Raw genomic sequence first — 12,796 nt, forward strand, 5'->3', positions numbered from 1 at the left:
GGACACGAGGACATGCACTGAGACTGGAGGGGGGGAGGTTCAGGGGAAATTTGCGGAAAAATTATTTCACAGAAAGGGTAGTGGACAAGTGGAATAGCCTCCCATCAGAGGTGGTAGAGGCTAAGACAGTAGAGCAATTTAAACATGCATGGGATAGACATAAGGATATCCTTACAAAGAAATAAGGAACAAATAAGGTTAGTGATAAAAAAAAAATAATATATAAAAAAAAAAAAGGGGCAGACTAGATGGGCCAAGTGGTTCTTATCTGCCGACAAATTCTATGTTTCTATGTTTCTATGTTTCTATACTGGTGGTCACTGTGTCAGCAAACTGCAAAACTAAAATGCACCACAGGTATAGAATGTAGATGGATAGTATACTTAATGGATGACGACACAGAGGTAGGTACCGCAGTGGCCTACCGTACTGCTATATATAGTATACTGGTGGTCACTGTGTCAGCAAACTGCAAAACTAAAATGCACCACAGGTATAGAATGTAGATGGATAGTATACTTAATGGATGACGACACAGAGGTAGGTACAGCAGTGGCCTACCGTACTGCTATATATAGTATACTGGTGGTCACTGTGTCAGCAAACTGCAAAACTAAAATGCACCACAGGTATAGAATGTAGATGGATAGTATACTTAATGGATGACGACACAGAGGTAGGTACCGCAGTGGCCTACCGTACTGCTATATATAGTATACTGGTGGTCACTGTGTCAGCAAACTGCAAAACTAAAATGCACCACAGGTATAGAATGTAGATGGATAGTATACTTAATGGATGACGACACAGAGGTAGGTACAGCAGTGGCCTACCGTACTGCTATATATAGTATACTGGTGGTCACTGTGTCAGCAAACTGCAAAACTAAAATGCACCACAGGTATAGAATGTAGATGGATAGTATACTTAATGGGTGACGACACAGAGGTAGGTACAGCAGTGGCCTACCGTACTGCTATATATAGTATACTGGTGGTCACTGTGTCAGCAAACTGCAAAACTAAAATGTACCACAGGTATAGAATGTAGATGGATAGTATACTTAATGGATGACGACACAGAGGTAGGTGCAGCAGTGGCCTACCGTACTGCTATATATAGTATACTGGTGGTCACTGTGTCAGCAAACTGCAAAACTAAAATGCACCACAGGTATAGAATGTAGATGGATAGTATACTTAATGGATGACGACACAGAGGTAGGTACAGTAGTGGCCTACCGTACTTCTATATATAGTATACTGGTGGTCACTGTGTCAGCAAACTGCAAAACTAAAATGCACCACAGGTATAGAATGTAGATGGATAGTATACTTAATGGGTGACGACACAGAGATAGGTACAGCAGTGGCCTACCGTACTGCTATATATAGTATACTGGTGGTCACTGTGTCAGCAAACTGCAAAACTAAAATGCACCACAGGTATAGAATGTAGATGGATAGTATACTTAATGGATGACGACACAGAGGTAGGTACAGCAGTGGCCTACCGTACTGTTATATATAGTATACTGGTGGTCACTGTGTCAGCAAACTGCAAAACTAAAATGCACCACAGGTATAGAATGTAAATGGATAGTATACTTAATGGATGACGACACAGAGGTAGGTACAGCAGTGCACTCTGCACTGTACTCCTCCTATATAATATTAATTATACTGGTGGTCCCCAGTCCCCACAATAAAGCAGCACACTGAGCACAGATATGGAGTGTTTTTCAGGCAGACAACGTATACTGGTGGTCACTGTCAGCAAAACTCTGCACTGTACTCCTGCTATATAATACAGCTGCTCCCCAGTCCCCACAATTAAGCAGTGTGAGCACTCAGCACAGATATATTATGCAGCACACTTAGCACAGATATGGTATGGAGCGTTTTTTTCAGGCAGAGAACGGATAAAAACTGGTGGTCACTTATCAGCAAAACTCTGCACTGTACTGCTCTTAACAGCTGCTCCCCAGTCCTCCCCACAATTAAACAATAAAGCAATCAACTTCAACAATAAACGGAGAGGACGCCAGCCACGTCCTCTCCCTATCATCTCCAATGCACGAGTGAAAATGGCGGCGACGCGCGGCTGCTTATATAGAATCCGAATCTCGCGAGAATCCGACAGCGGGATGATGACGTTCGGGTGCGCTCGGGTTAGCCGAGCAAGGCGGGAAGGTTCGAACCTGCCTCGGACCCGTGTAAAAAGGGTGAAGTTCGGGGGGGGTTCGGTTTCCGAGAAACCGAACCCGCTCATCACTAGTTTTTTTATCGCATTTTAATGTTAATACATCCCATCCAGCTGACTCTTAGTGGGAACTTCAGGACAGATTGCTGCTGTAATGCTGTAGGCGTTCTACCCAGGGCGCACGAGAACTACTAGACCAGGGCTGGATTAAGCCTTCAGGCAGCCTATATACAGTATATCTATACAGTGGTCGAAGTGCAAATTTTGAAGTGGGTGTATGGAAAAGCAAAGGTTGGAATTATGCGCACAGAAGGGGGAGTGGCCACTCAAAAGGGGGTGTGTCCTTCAGTGTAGTACCCATTATACTATCTAGTACTGGTGCTCCTTTCACATTATACCACACAGTATGAGCCAAAATCCATATTATAGCACACGGTATGAGCTGAAATTCAAATTATTGCACACAGTATGAGCCGAAATTCACATTGTAGCACACGGTATGAGCCGAAATTCACATTATAGCACACAGTATGAGCCGAAATTCACATTGTAGCAAACTGAATGAGCCGAAATTCACATTGTAGCACACTGAATGAGCCGAAATTCACATTATAGCACACGGTATGAGCCGAAATTCACATTATAGCACACAGTATGAGCCGAAATTCACATTATACCACACAGAATGTGCCGAAATTCACATTATAGTACACGGAATGAGCCGAAATTCACATTATAGTACACGAAATGAGCCGAAATTCACATTATAGTACACGGAATGAGCCAAAATTGACATTATAGCACAAGGCACGAGCTGAAACATGGGGGACAGGGTGTCACATGCAGGGGGTGTACAGAGCACCATACATGGGCAGGAGGGTCATCACACAGGGCAATAGTGGTAAGGTTGCACTGGGTGACATACACACAAAGGCAGTGGGGGGACGGATAGGGGGGCACAAGGTGTCACGCACATAGAGGGATGGTCCACACACATGGGGAATGGGGGGGCAGGAGGGCACAGGGCTCTCCAGCAGTCACTCACCACCACCACCATGTCCAGTCAACCTTAACTTGAGCTGCGGGCTGTCACTGTCAACAAGGGAGTCCTGTAGCGCGGACCCAGGCAGAGCCCGAAGAGGAGGCCGGCAGCAGGAGGATTCGAGCGCCAGCGTCTATGCAGACCCATGGTGACGTGGCCGCCCGGTTGAATAATTGGAGGAATCTTGGCGGCTGCTGGAGGAGGGAAGGGGGAGTGCGTGTCCGCCGTAACTGCTGGGGAGTAGTGTGGTTCAGAGCTTCGGCACCGACCGCCGTGACTGGGAACAGCGGTGGGGGGGAACATGAGCACGCTCAGCCATTTAAAAAAAATAAAAAAATTTCCGGGTCTGTGGAGAAGTGCCGGTATGCCATGCCGCCGCATACCAGCCCACTTCGACCACTATATATATATATATATATATATATATATATACACACACCCACTATGTAATTAAAGACTAATGCTGCTCCTCATCTGTATGGGGGAATTCAAGTGTTTTGTGTGCTGGCAGTGACTATATGGTGCCCGATCGAGTAGTTCAAGTGTTGCTCCATTTGGGCGCACACAGTCAGCAGCACTGACATTACTGTTCCGATGTTCCGCCGGTAACTAGTTTATTATATATATATATAGTATATATATGCGCTATATAAATAACTGGTAATAAATAAAATAAATAAATAAATATATATGTGCGTGTGTGTATATATATATATATATATATATATATATATATACATACATATATATGTGTCATTCCTTTCCCCCTTCCAGCAACCCATCACCTCTACCTTTTATATATTTAAATATACACCCACACCCCTGCCCTTTACTATATAGATTTAATGATTCCCCCACCCCCTAAGTATTTCCCCCCTCCCACCCTGACCCTTTATATATTAAATGGAGCTCTTACAATTGCACGGGGCGGGGTGTAATGTGCGGGGTGAGTTCGTGGCAGTTTCTCCTCATGGTGCAGCCAGGGCGGGAGTATGATGGGCATTAACAAGGCGAGGAGCGGAAGACAGTTGCTACAGCAACTGTAACAATATCCAGCAGCACGCTGCTTCCTCTTTGTGTATAGAGTATTAGAGCCGCTGTCGATGGGTTACACTGACACTGCCCGTGCTAAAGGGATGACGCGGCCGCCCAACTGTTATCAGCCGGCTGCACGGACAGTGTCAGTGTAACCCATCGGCAGCGGCTCTAATACTCTATTCACATAGCGTAAGCAGTGTGCTGTCGGATATTGTTACAGTTGCTATAGCAACTGTCTTCCGCTCCTCGCCGTGCTAACGCCTGTAATATTCCTCTTAAGGAAGAGGACGGAGAAGCGCCCTCAAGTGGCCTGCTCCCATAGGCAGCTGCCTAAAGCTGCCTAGTGGTGGCGCCGGCCCTGACCACATTACACTATATAGAGAGCCCCTACTCCCTCATATTACCCCCAGTACACATACCACTCACTTACTGTTGCTTTATTGCTCCTTCCTGTGAAGAGCAGGAGATGACCCCGGGACAGTGAGGTCGGGGGAGGCAGCTCAGGGCAGGCACATATAGGAGCAGGAAGAGGAAAGCTGGGCTGATACACGCAGACCACTCTGAGTTTGGTGGGCGGGGCCAGCCACAGTGAAGCAAAGCCCTGGCTGCTGAGCTGGCTCATTTGCTTCACTGTACTGTACAGCTGCTCCGCTGATTATTCCCTGACACTGCCGCTGCTGAGCAAGCCTCCGCAAACACTGCCTCCTACACAGTGTGCACAGCACGATGGCCACCGCTACCCACCACAACCCCACTGTGGCCGTCCGTTATGCCTGTCCTGCATGTGCACTGAAGTCCGGATGCTTGTGGAGGAAACACTATAATCCAGGGGGGCTGGTGAGGTTTGCGGGGCAGCGGGAGGCTCATTTAAAAATCGGGAGCCTCCCGGGTAGGCAAGCCTGCTTTGAAGAGAGTCCCACAGTGTGGGGTTCCCCAGCTATGATTCCACTAGGCCAGTTGTTATTAGGACTGGCAACCAATCAGATTCTGCTTATTTATCTAGCACCTTGTACAAGATAATAGCTAGAATATGATTGGTTGCTATGGGTTACACATCTCCTCTTCTATAAAGTGTTCGTTCCCTCCTGGGTATAAACAACGCTTCTAAGGCTATTCCCCACACCCCGTGGGCTTTGAGTGTGGAGTGAATAAAGTATTAAAAATGTCCTTTGTTGCAGAATATGCTGGCATTCTTAAAGGAAATACTAGGTATAGAGTTTATATATATATATCCGCCGGACTACTTGTTTACCCATGTACTACTTACATAATCTTACAAGATTGGTCCTTATCAGTCTATGTAGGCATCTAATGGGACTTGGCAAAAACAATAAAATGCTGCAACATTAGGGACCCGATGTAAATAAGATGACACTCATAAGAATGATGCCCCTGGCGCATCTTTGCCACTGTTAACTCCCTCCTCTGCCTGCCCACTACCACCTCCTCTCCCTTCCTCATTGTCTGCTCTTGACTTTGCCACTTATTTTACATCCAAGATTTACTCCATATGTCGGGACATCACATCCCACCAGACCAGCAACCAGCCACCACCCATCCCTTGCCACCCCTCCCGTTCCCTCTCACCAACTCTGACATCTTTCTCCAATGTATCTGCTGAGGAAGTCATGGCCCTCATCCGTCCCCCCCCCCCCCCCCACTTGACCCTATCCTCTCCCACCTCCTCCACTACCTCTCTCCTTCTGCCTGTTCCCATCTTGCCCACCTTCTCAATCTCTCCCTCTCATCAGACACTGTCTCCTCTGCCTTCAAGCATGCACTCGTCTCCCCTATTCTTAAAAAGCCTACCCTTGATCCAAACACCCTCTCCAACTATCGACCCATCTCTCTCCTCCCTTTTGCCTCCAAACTCCTTGAGCGTATTGTCTATAACCGCCTCACTGCCTTTCTTTCCTCCCACTCACTGCTTGACCCATTCCAGTCTGGTTTCCGTTCTCTCCACTCCACTGAAACTGCCCTCACAAAAATGTGCAATGACCTACATGCAGCCAGATCTAAGGGCCAATACTCTCTGCCTATTCTTCTTGACCTCTCTGCTGCTTTTGACACTGTGGACCACCCTCTCCTTCTGCATATCCTTCACTCTCTTGGTCAGCGTGATACTGCCCTATCCTGGCTGTCCTCCTACCTCTCTGATCATTCCTTCCCTGTCTCCTCTCATGACACTACCCCCCCCCCCCCCCCCACTTCCACTAACTGTTTGTGTCCCCCAAGGTTCTGTTCTTGGTCCTCTCCTTTTCTCTCTCTATACTTCCGCTTTAGGTGAACTCATTAGTTCTTTTAACTTCCAATATCACCTCTATGCTGATGACACTCAAATCTGCCTTTCCTCCCCTGATCTCTCCCCGGTTCTCCTCACTCATACCTCCGTCTCTCTGTTATCTCTTCCTGGATGTCCAAGCGCTTTCTTAAACTCAACATGTCCAAGACTGAGCTGATCATCTTCCCACCCTCCCGCACAACCTCACCTCCCACAATCTGATTATCCATTGATGGCACAACTATCTTCTCTAGCCCCCAAGTACGCTGTCTTTGCGTAATCCTTGACTCCTCCCTCTTCTTCAAACCACACATTCAGCACCCTTTCACAAACGTATCATTTTCATCTCAAACATTTCCAGGATCAGACCCTTTCTCACCCAGGATGCCACCAAGACCATTATCCACTCACTGATTATTTCCAGACTAGATTACTGTAATCTCCTCCTAACTGGTCTCCCTGACAATCACCTCTCTCCACTCCAATCTATCCTCAATGCTGCAGCCTTGCTCATCTTCCTCACCAAACGCACTATGTCCACCTCCCCTCTCCTACAAGCCCTGCACTGGCTTCCCTTCCCTTTCAGAATCCAATTCAAACTTTTCAAACTCACTTACAAAGCACTCACCCACTCCTCTCCCATTTACATCTCTGACCCTATCTCCATTTTCTCTAACGTCCTAGTGGATGCTGGGGACTCCGTAAGGACCATGGGGAATAGACGGGCTCCGCAGGAGACAGGGCACTTTAAGAAAGGATTTGGATTCTGGTGTGTTCTGGTTCCTCCCTCTATGTCCCTCCTCCAGAGCTCAGTTTGAATCTGTGCCCGGACGAGCTGGGTGCTACTTAGTGAGCTCTCCTGAGCTTGCTATGAGAAGTATTTTGTTAGGTTTTTTATTTTCAGGGAGATCTGCTGGCAACAGACTCCCTGCATCGTGGGACTGAGGGGAGAGAAGCAGCCCTACTCTCTGAAGATAGGTCCTGCTTCTTAGGCTACTGGACACCATTAGCTCCAGAGGGATCGTACACAGGATCTCACCCTTTGTCGTCCGATCCCGGAGCCGCACCGCCGTCCCCCTCGCAGAGCCGGAAGACAGAAGCTGGGTGAAAGAAGCAAGAAGACTTTGAAATCGGCGGCAGAAGACTCCAGTCTTCAAACTGAGGTAGCGCACAGCACTGCAGCTGTGCGCCATTGCTCCCACACTACACCCACATACTCCGGTCACTGTAGGGTGCAGGACGCAGGGGTGGGGGGTGGGGGGGGGCGCCCTGGGCAGCAATTAGGACATCTTGGCAAAAGTGGGCATATATACAGTTGGGCACTGTATATATGCCTGAGCCCCCGCCAAAAATTGTACATGAAAGCGGGACAGAAGCCCGCCGTCGAGGGGGCGGGGCTTCTTCCTCAGCACTCACCAGCGCCATGTTTTTTCTCCACAGCACCGCTGAGAGGAAGCTCCCCAGCCTCTCCCCTGCAGTTACACGGTAGAAGAGGGTAAAAAGAGAGGGGGGGCACATAATTAGGCGCAAAAATCAATATAAACAGCAGCTACTGGGTTAACATTAAGTTACTGTGTTATTCCTGGGTTAATAGCGCTGGGGTGTGTGCTGGCATACTCTCTCTCTGTCTCTCCAAAGGGCCTTATGGGGGAATTGTCTTCAGATGAGCATTCCCTGAGTGTGTGGTGTGTCGGTACGTGTGTGTCGACATGTCTGAGGTGAAAGGCTCCCCTAAGGAGGAGATGGAGCAAATATGTGTGTGAGAGGGTGTCTCCGTCGACAACGCCGACACCTGTTTGGATATGTGTAACTAAGTGCTAAGGTGAATTTATTGCACAAAAGATTAGAGAACAGACAGGGAATCTACCCATGTCTGTCCCTATGTCGCAGAGACCTTCAGAGTCTCTCAATGCTCACTATCCAAAATAATAGACACTGATATCGACACGGAGTCTGACTCCAGTGTCGACTACGATAATGCAAAGTTACAGCCAAAATGGCAGAAAAGTATTCAATATATGATTATTGTAATAAAAGATGATTTGCATATCACTAATGACTCATCTGTCCCTGACACAAGGGTACACATGTTTAAGGGGAAGAAAGCTGAGGTAAATTTCCCTCCTCTCATGAGGAAAAAGAGCGGGAATCTCCAGACAAGAGACTGCAGTTTCCCACAAAGAATTTTCAGGGAGTATCCTTTCCCCACTAGGGCCAGGATACGATGGGAATCTTCCCCTAGGGTGTCACGTTTGCCCAAAAGGTAGCCCTGACGTAACAGCTATTCTCAGGGATCCTGCAGATAGCGTGCGCATTCTGGTACACTACTCAGACCGGCGATTGTGTCGGCATGGGTTTATAGCGCTGTGGCAGCGTGGACAGGTACCTTATCAGCAGAGATGGAGACCCCAGTATGTATATATATATATATATGTATATATATAGAGATATATATATTAAAGATGCTGTCTTAAGATATATATATATATATATATATATATATATATAAAACATGCCCAAAGAGACATGAGTCTACTGGGTCCTAGAGACAAAGCTATGTCGATTTCTGCTTGACGTGTCCTGTAGAATATGCAATGGACAGATGATGCCGACTTAAGAGGCATATGGAAGGCTGAGGATTGTGTGGAGAAGGGTTCTCGGACCTGGTCTCCACAGCTATAGCTGGTAATTCTGATATTTTGCCTTATATTCCTGCACAGCCTAGGAAAGCACGACATTATCAAATGCAGCCTTTCGAACAAAGAAACAAGAAAGTCCGAGGTGCGTCCTTTCTTGCCAGAGGCGGGGGCAGAGGAAAGAAGCTGCACAACACAGCTAGTTCCCAGGAACAGAAGTCCTCCCCGGCTTCTACAAAATCCACTGCATGTCGCTGGGGCTCCACAGGCGGAGCTAGGCCCGGTGGGGGCACGCCTTCGTAAGTTCAGCCACAAGTGAGTTCACTCCCTGTTAGATCCCTGGGCAATAGATATTGTGTCTCAGGGATACAAGCTGGACTTTGAGGAGATGCCCCCTCACCGACGGCCCTGACGGCTTCCCCCCACGAGAGGGAAACAGTGTTAACTGCAATTCACAAATTGTATCTTCAACAGGTCGTGGTCAAGGTTCCCCTCCTTCAACAAGGAGGGGGTTATTATTAGAGATGAGCGGGTTCGGTTTCTTTGAATCCGAACCCGCACGAACTTCACTTTTTTTTCCACGGGTCCGAGCGACTCGGATCTTCCCGCCTTGCTCGGTTAACCCGAGCGCGCCCGAACGTCATCATGACGCTGTCGGATTCTCGCGAGGCTCGGATTCTATCGCGAGACTCGGATTCTATATAAGGAGCCGCGCGTCGCCGCCATTTTCACTCGTGCATTGAGATTGATAGGGAGAGGACGTGTCTGGCGTCCTCTCCATTAGAATAGAGATAGATAGATTAGATAGAGAGAGATTGTGCAGAGTCGCAGACAGAGTTAGTTTACCACAGTCAGTGACCAGTGCAGTTGCTAGTTAACTTTTATTTAATATAATATATCCGTTCACTTCTCTCTGCTATATCCGTTCTCTGCCTGAAAAAAAAAACGATACACAGCACAGTCAGTCACACAGTGTGACTCAGTCTGTGTGCACTCAGCTCAGCCCAGTGTGCTGCACAGTCATCAATGTATAAATTAAAAGCTTATAATTAATTGTGGGGGAGACTGGGGAGCACTGCAGGTTGTTAGCAGGAGCCAGGAGTACAATTATATTAATTAACAGTGCACACTTTTGCTGCAGGAGTGGTGACCAGTGCCTGACCACCAGTATAGTATTGTTGTATACTACTAATATCTCTTTAAATATCAACCAGTCTATATTAGCAGCAGACACAGTACAGTGCGGTAGTTCACGGCTGTGGCTACCTCTGTGTCGGCACACGGCAGGCAGTCAGTCCGACCAGAATTGTATTATTTATTATTATATACCTACCACCTAACCGTGGTTTTTTTTTCATTCTTTATACCGTCATAGTGTCATCCTAATTGTTACGAGTATACTACTATCTCTTTATCAACCAGTGTACAGTGCGGTAGTTCACGGCTGTGGCTACCTCTGTGTCGGCACACGGCAGGCAGTCCGTCCGACCAGAATTGTATTATTTATTATTATATACCTACCACCTAACCGTGGTTTTTTTTTCATTCTTTATACCGTCATAGTGTCATCCTAATTGTTACGAGTATACTACTATCTCTTTATCAACCAGTGTACAGTGCGGTAGTTCACGGCTGTGGCTACCTCTGTGTCGGCACACGGCAGGCAGTCCGTCCGACCAGAATTGTATTATTTATTATTATATACCTACCACCTAACCGTGGTTTTTTTTTCATTCTTTATACCGTCATAGTGTCATCCTAATTGTTACGAGTATACTACTATCTCTTTATCAACCAGTGTACAGTGCGGTAGTTCACGGCTGTGGCTACCTCTGTGTCGGCACACGGCAGGCAGTCCGTCCGACCAGAATTGTATTATTTATTATTATATACCTACCACCTAACCGTGGTTTTTTTTTCATTCTTTATACCGTCATAGTGTCATCCTAATTGTTACGAGTATACTACTATCTCTTTATCAACCAGTGTACAGTGCGGTAGTTCACGGCTGTGGCTACCTCTGTGTCGGCACACGGCAGGCAGTCCGTCCGACCAGAATTGTATTATTTATTATTATATACCTACCACCTAACCGTGGTTTTTTTTTCATTCTTTATACCGTCATAGTGTCATCCTAATTGTTACGAGTATACTACTATCTCTTTATCAACCAGTGTACAGTGCGGTAGTTCACGGCTGTGGCTACCTCTGTGTCGGCACACGGCAGGCAGTCCGTCCGACCAGAATTGTATTATTTATTATTATATACCTACCACCTAACCGTGGTTTTTTTTTCATTCTTTATACCGTCATAGTGTCATCCTAATTGTTACGAGTATACTACTATCTCTTTATCAACCAGTGTACAGTGCGGTAGTTCACGGCTGTGGCTACCTCTGTGTCGGCAGTCGGCAGGCAGTCCGTCCATCCATAATTGTATTATTATTATAATATATACCACCTAACCGTGGTTTTTTTTTCATTCTTTATACCGTCATAGTGTCATACTAGTTGTTACGAGTATACTACTATCTCTTTATCAACCAGTGTACAGTGCGGTAGTTCACGGCTGTGGCTACCTCTGTGTCGGCAGTCGGCAGGCAGTCCGTCCATCCATAATTGTATTATAATATATACCACCTAACCGTGGTTTTTTTTTCATTCTTTATACCGTCATAGTCAGTCATACTAGTTGTTACGAGTATACTACTATCTCTTTATCAACCAGTGTACAGTGCGGTAGTTCACGGCTGTGGCTACCTCTGTGTCGGCACTCGGCAGGCAGTCCGTCCAACCATAATTGTATTATATACCACCTAACCGTGGTTTTTTTTTCATTCTTTATACCGTCGTCATACTAGTTGTTACGAGTATACTACTATCTCTTTATCAACCAGTGTACAGTGCGGTAGTTCACGGCTGTGGCTACCTCTGTGTCGGCACTCGGCAGGCAGTCCGTCCAACCATAATTGTATTATATACCACCTAACCGTGGTTTTTTTTTCATTCTTTATACCGTCGTCATACTAGTTGTTACGAGTATACTACTATCTCTTTATCAACCAGTGTACAGTGCGGTAGTTCACGGCTGTGGCTACCTCTGTGTCGGCACTCGGCAGCCCGTCCATAATTGTATATACCAGTGACCTAACCGTGGTTTTTTTTTCTTTCTTTATACATACATACTAGTTACGAGTATACTATCTCTTTATCAACCAGTCTATATATTAGCAGCAGACACAGTACAGTGCGGTAGTTCACGGCTGTGGCTACCTCTGTGTCGGCACTCGGCAGCCCGTCCATAATTGTATATACCACCTAACCGTGGTTTTTTTTTTCTTTCTTTATACATACATACTGCAGTGCCACTCCTAGATGGGCCCGGTGTTTGTGTCGGCCACTAGGGTCGCTAATCTTACTCACACAGTCAGCTACCTCATTGCGCCTCTTTTTTTCTTTGCGTCATGTGCTGTTTGGGGAGGGTTTTTTGGAAGGGCCATCCTGCGTGACACTGCAGTGCCACTCCTAGATGGGCCCGGTGTTTGTGTCGGCCACTAGGGTCGCTAATCTTACTCACACAGCTACCTCATTGCGCCT

The sequence above is a fragment of the Pseudophryne corroboree genome, chromosome 10, assembly GCF_028390025.1.
Source record: "Pseudophryne corroboree isolate aPseCor3 chromosome 10, aPseCor3.hap2, whole genome shotgun sequence".
NCBI lineage: Eukaryota > Metazoa > Chordata > Amphibia > Anura > Myobatrachidae > Pseudophryne > Pseudophryne corroboree.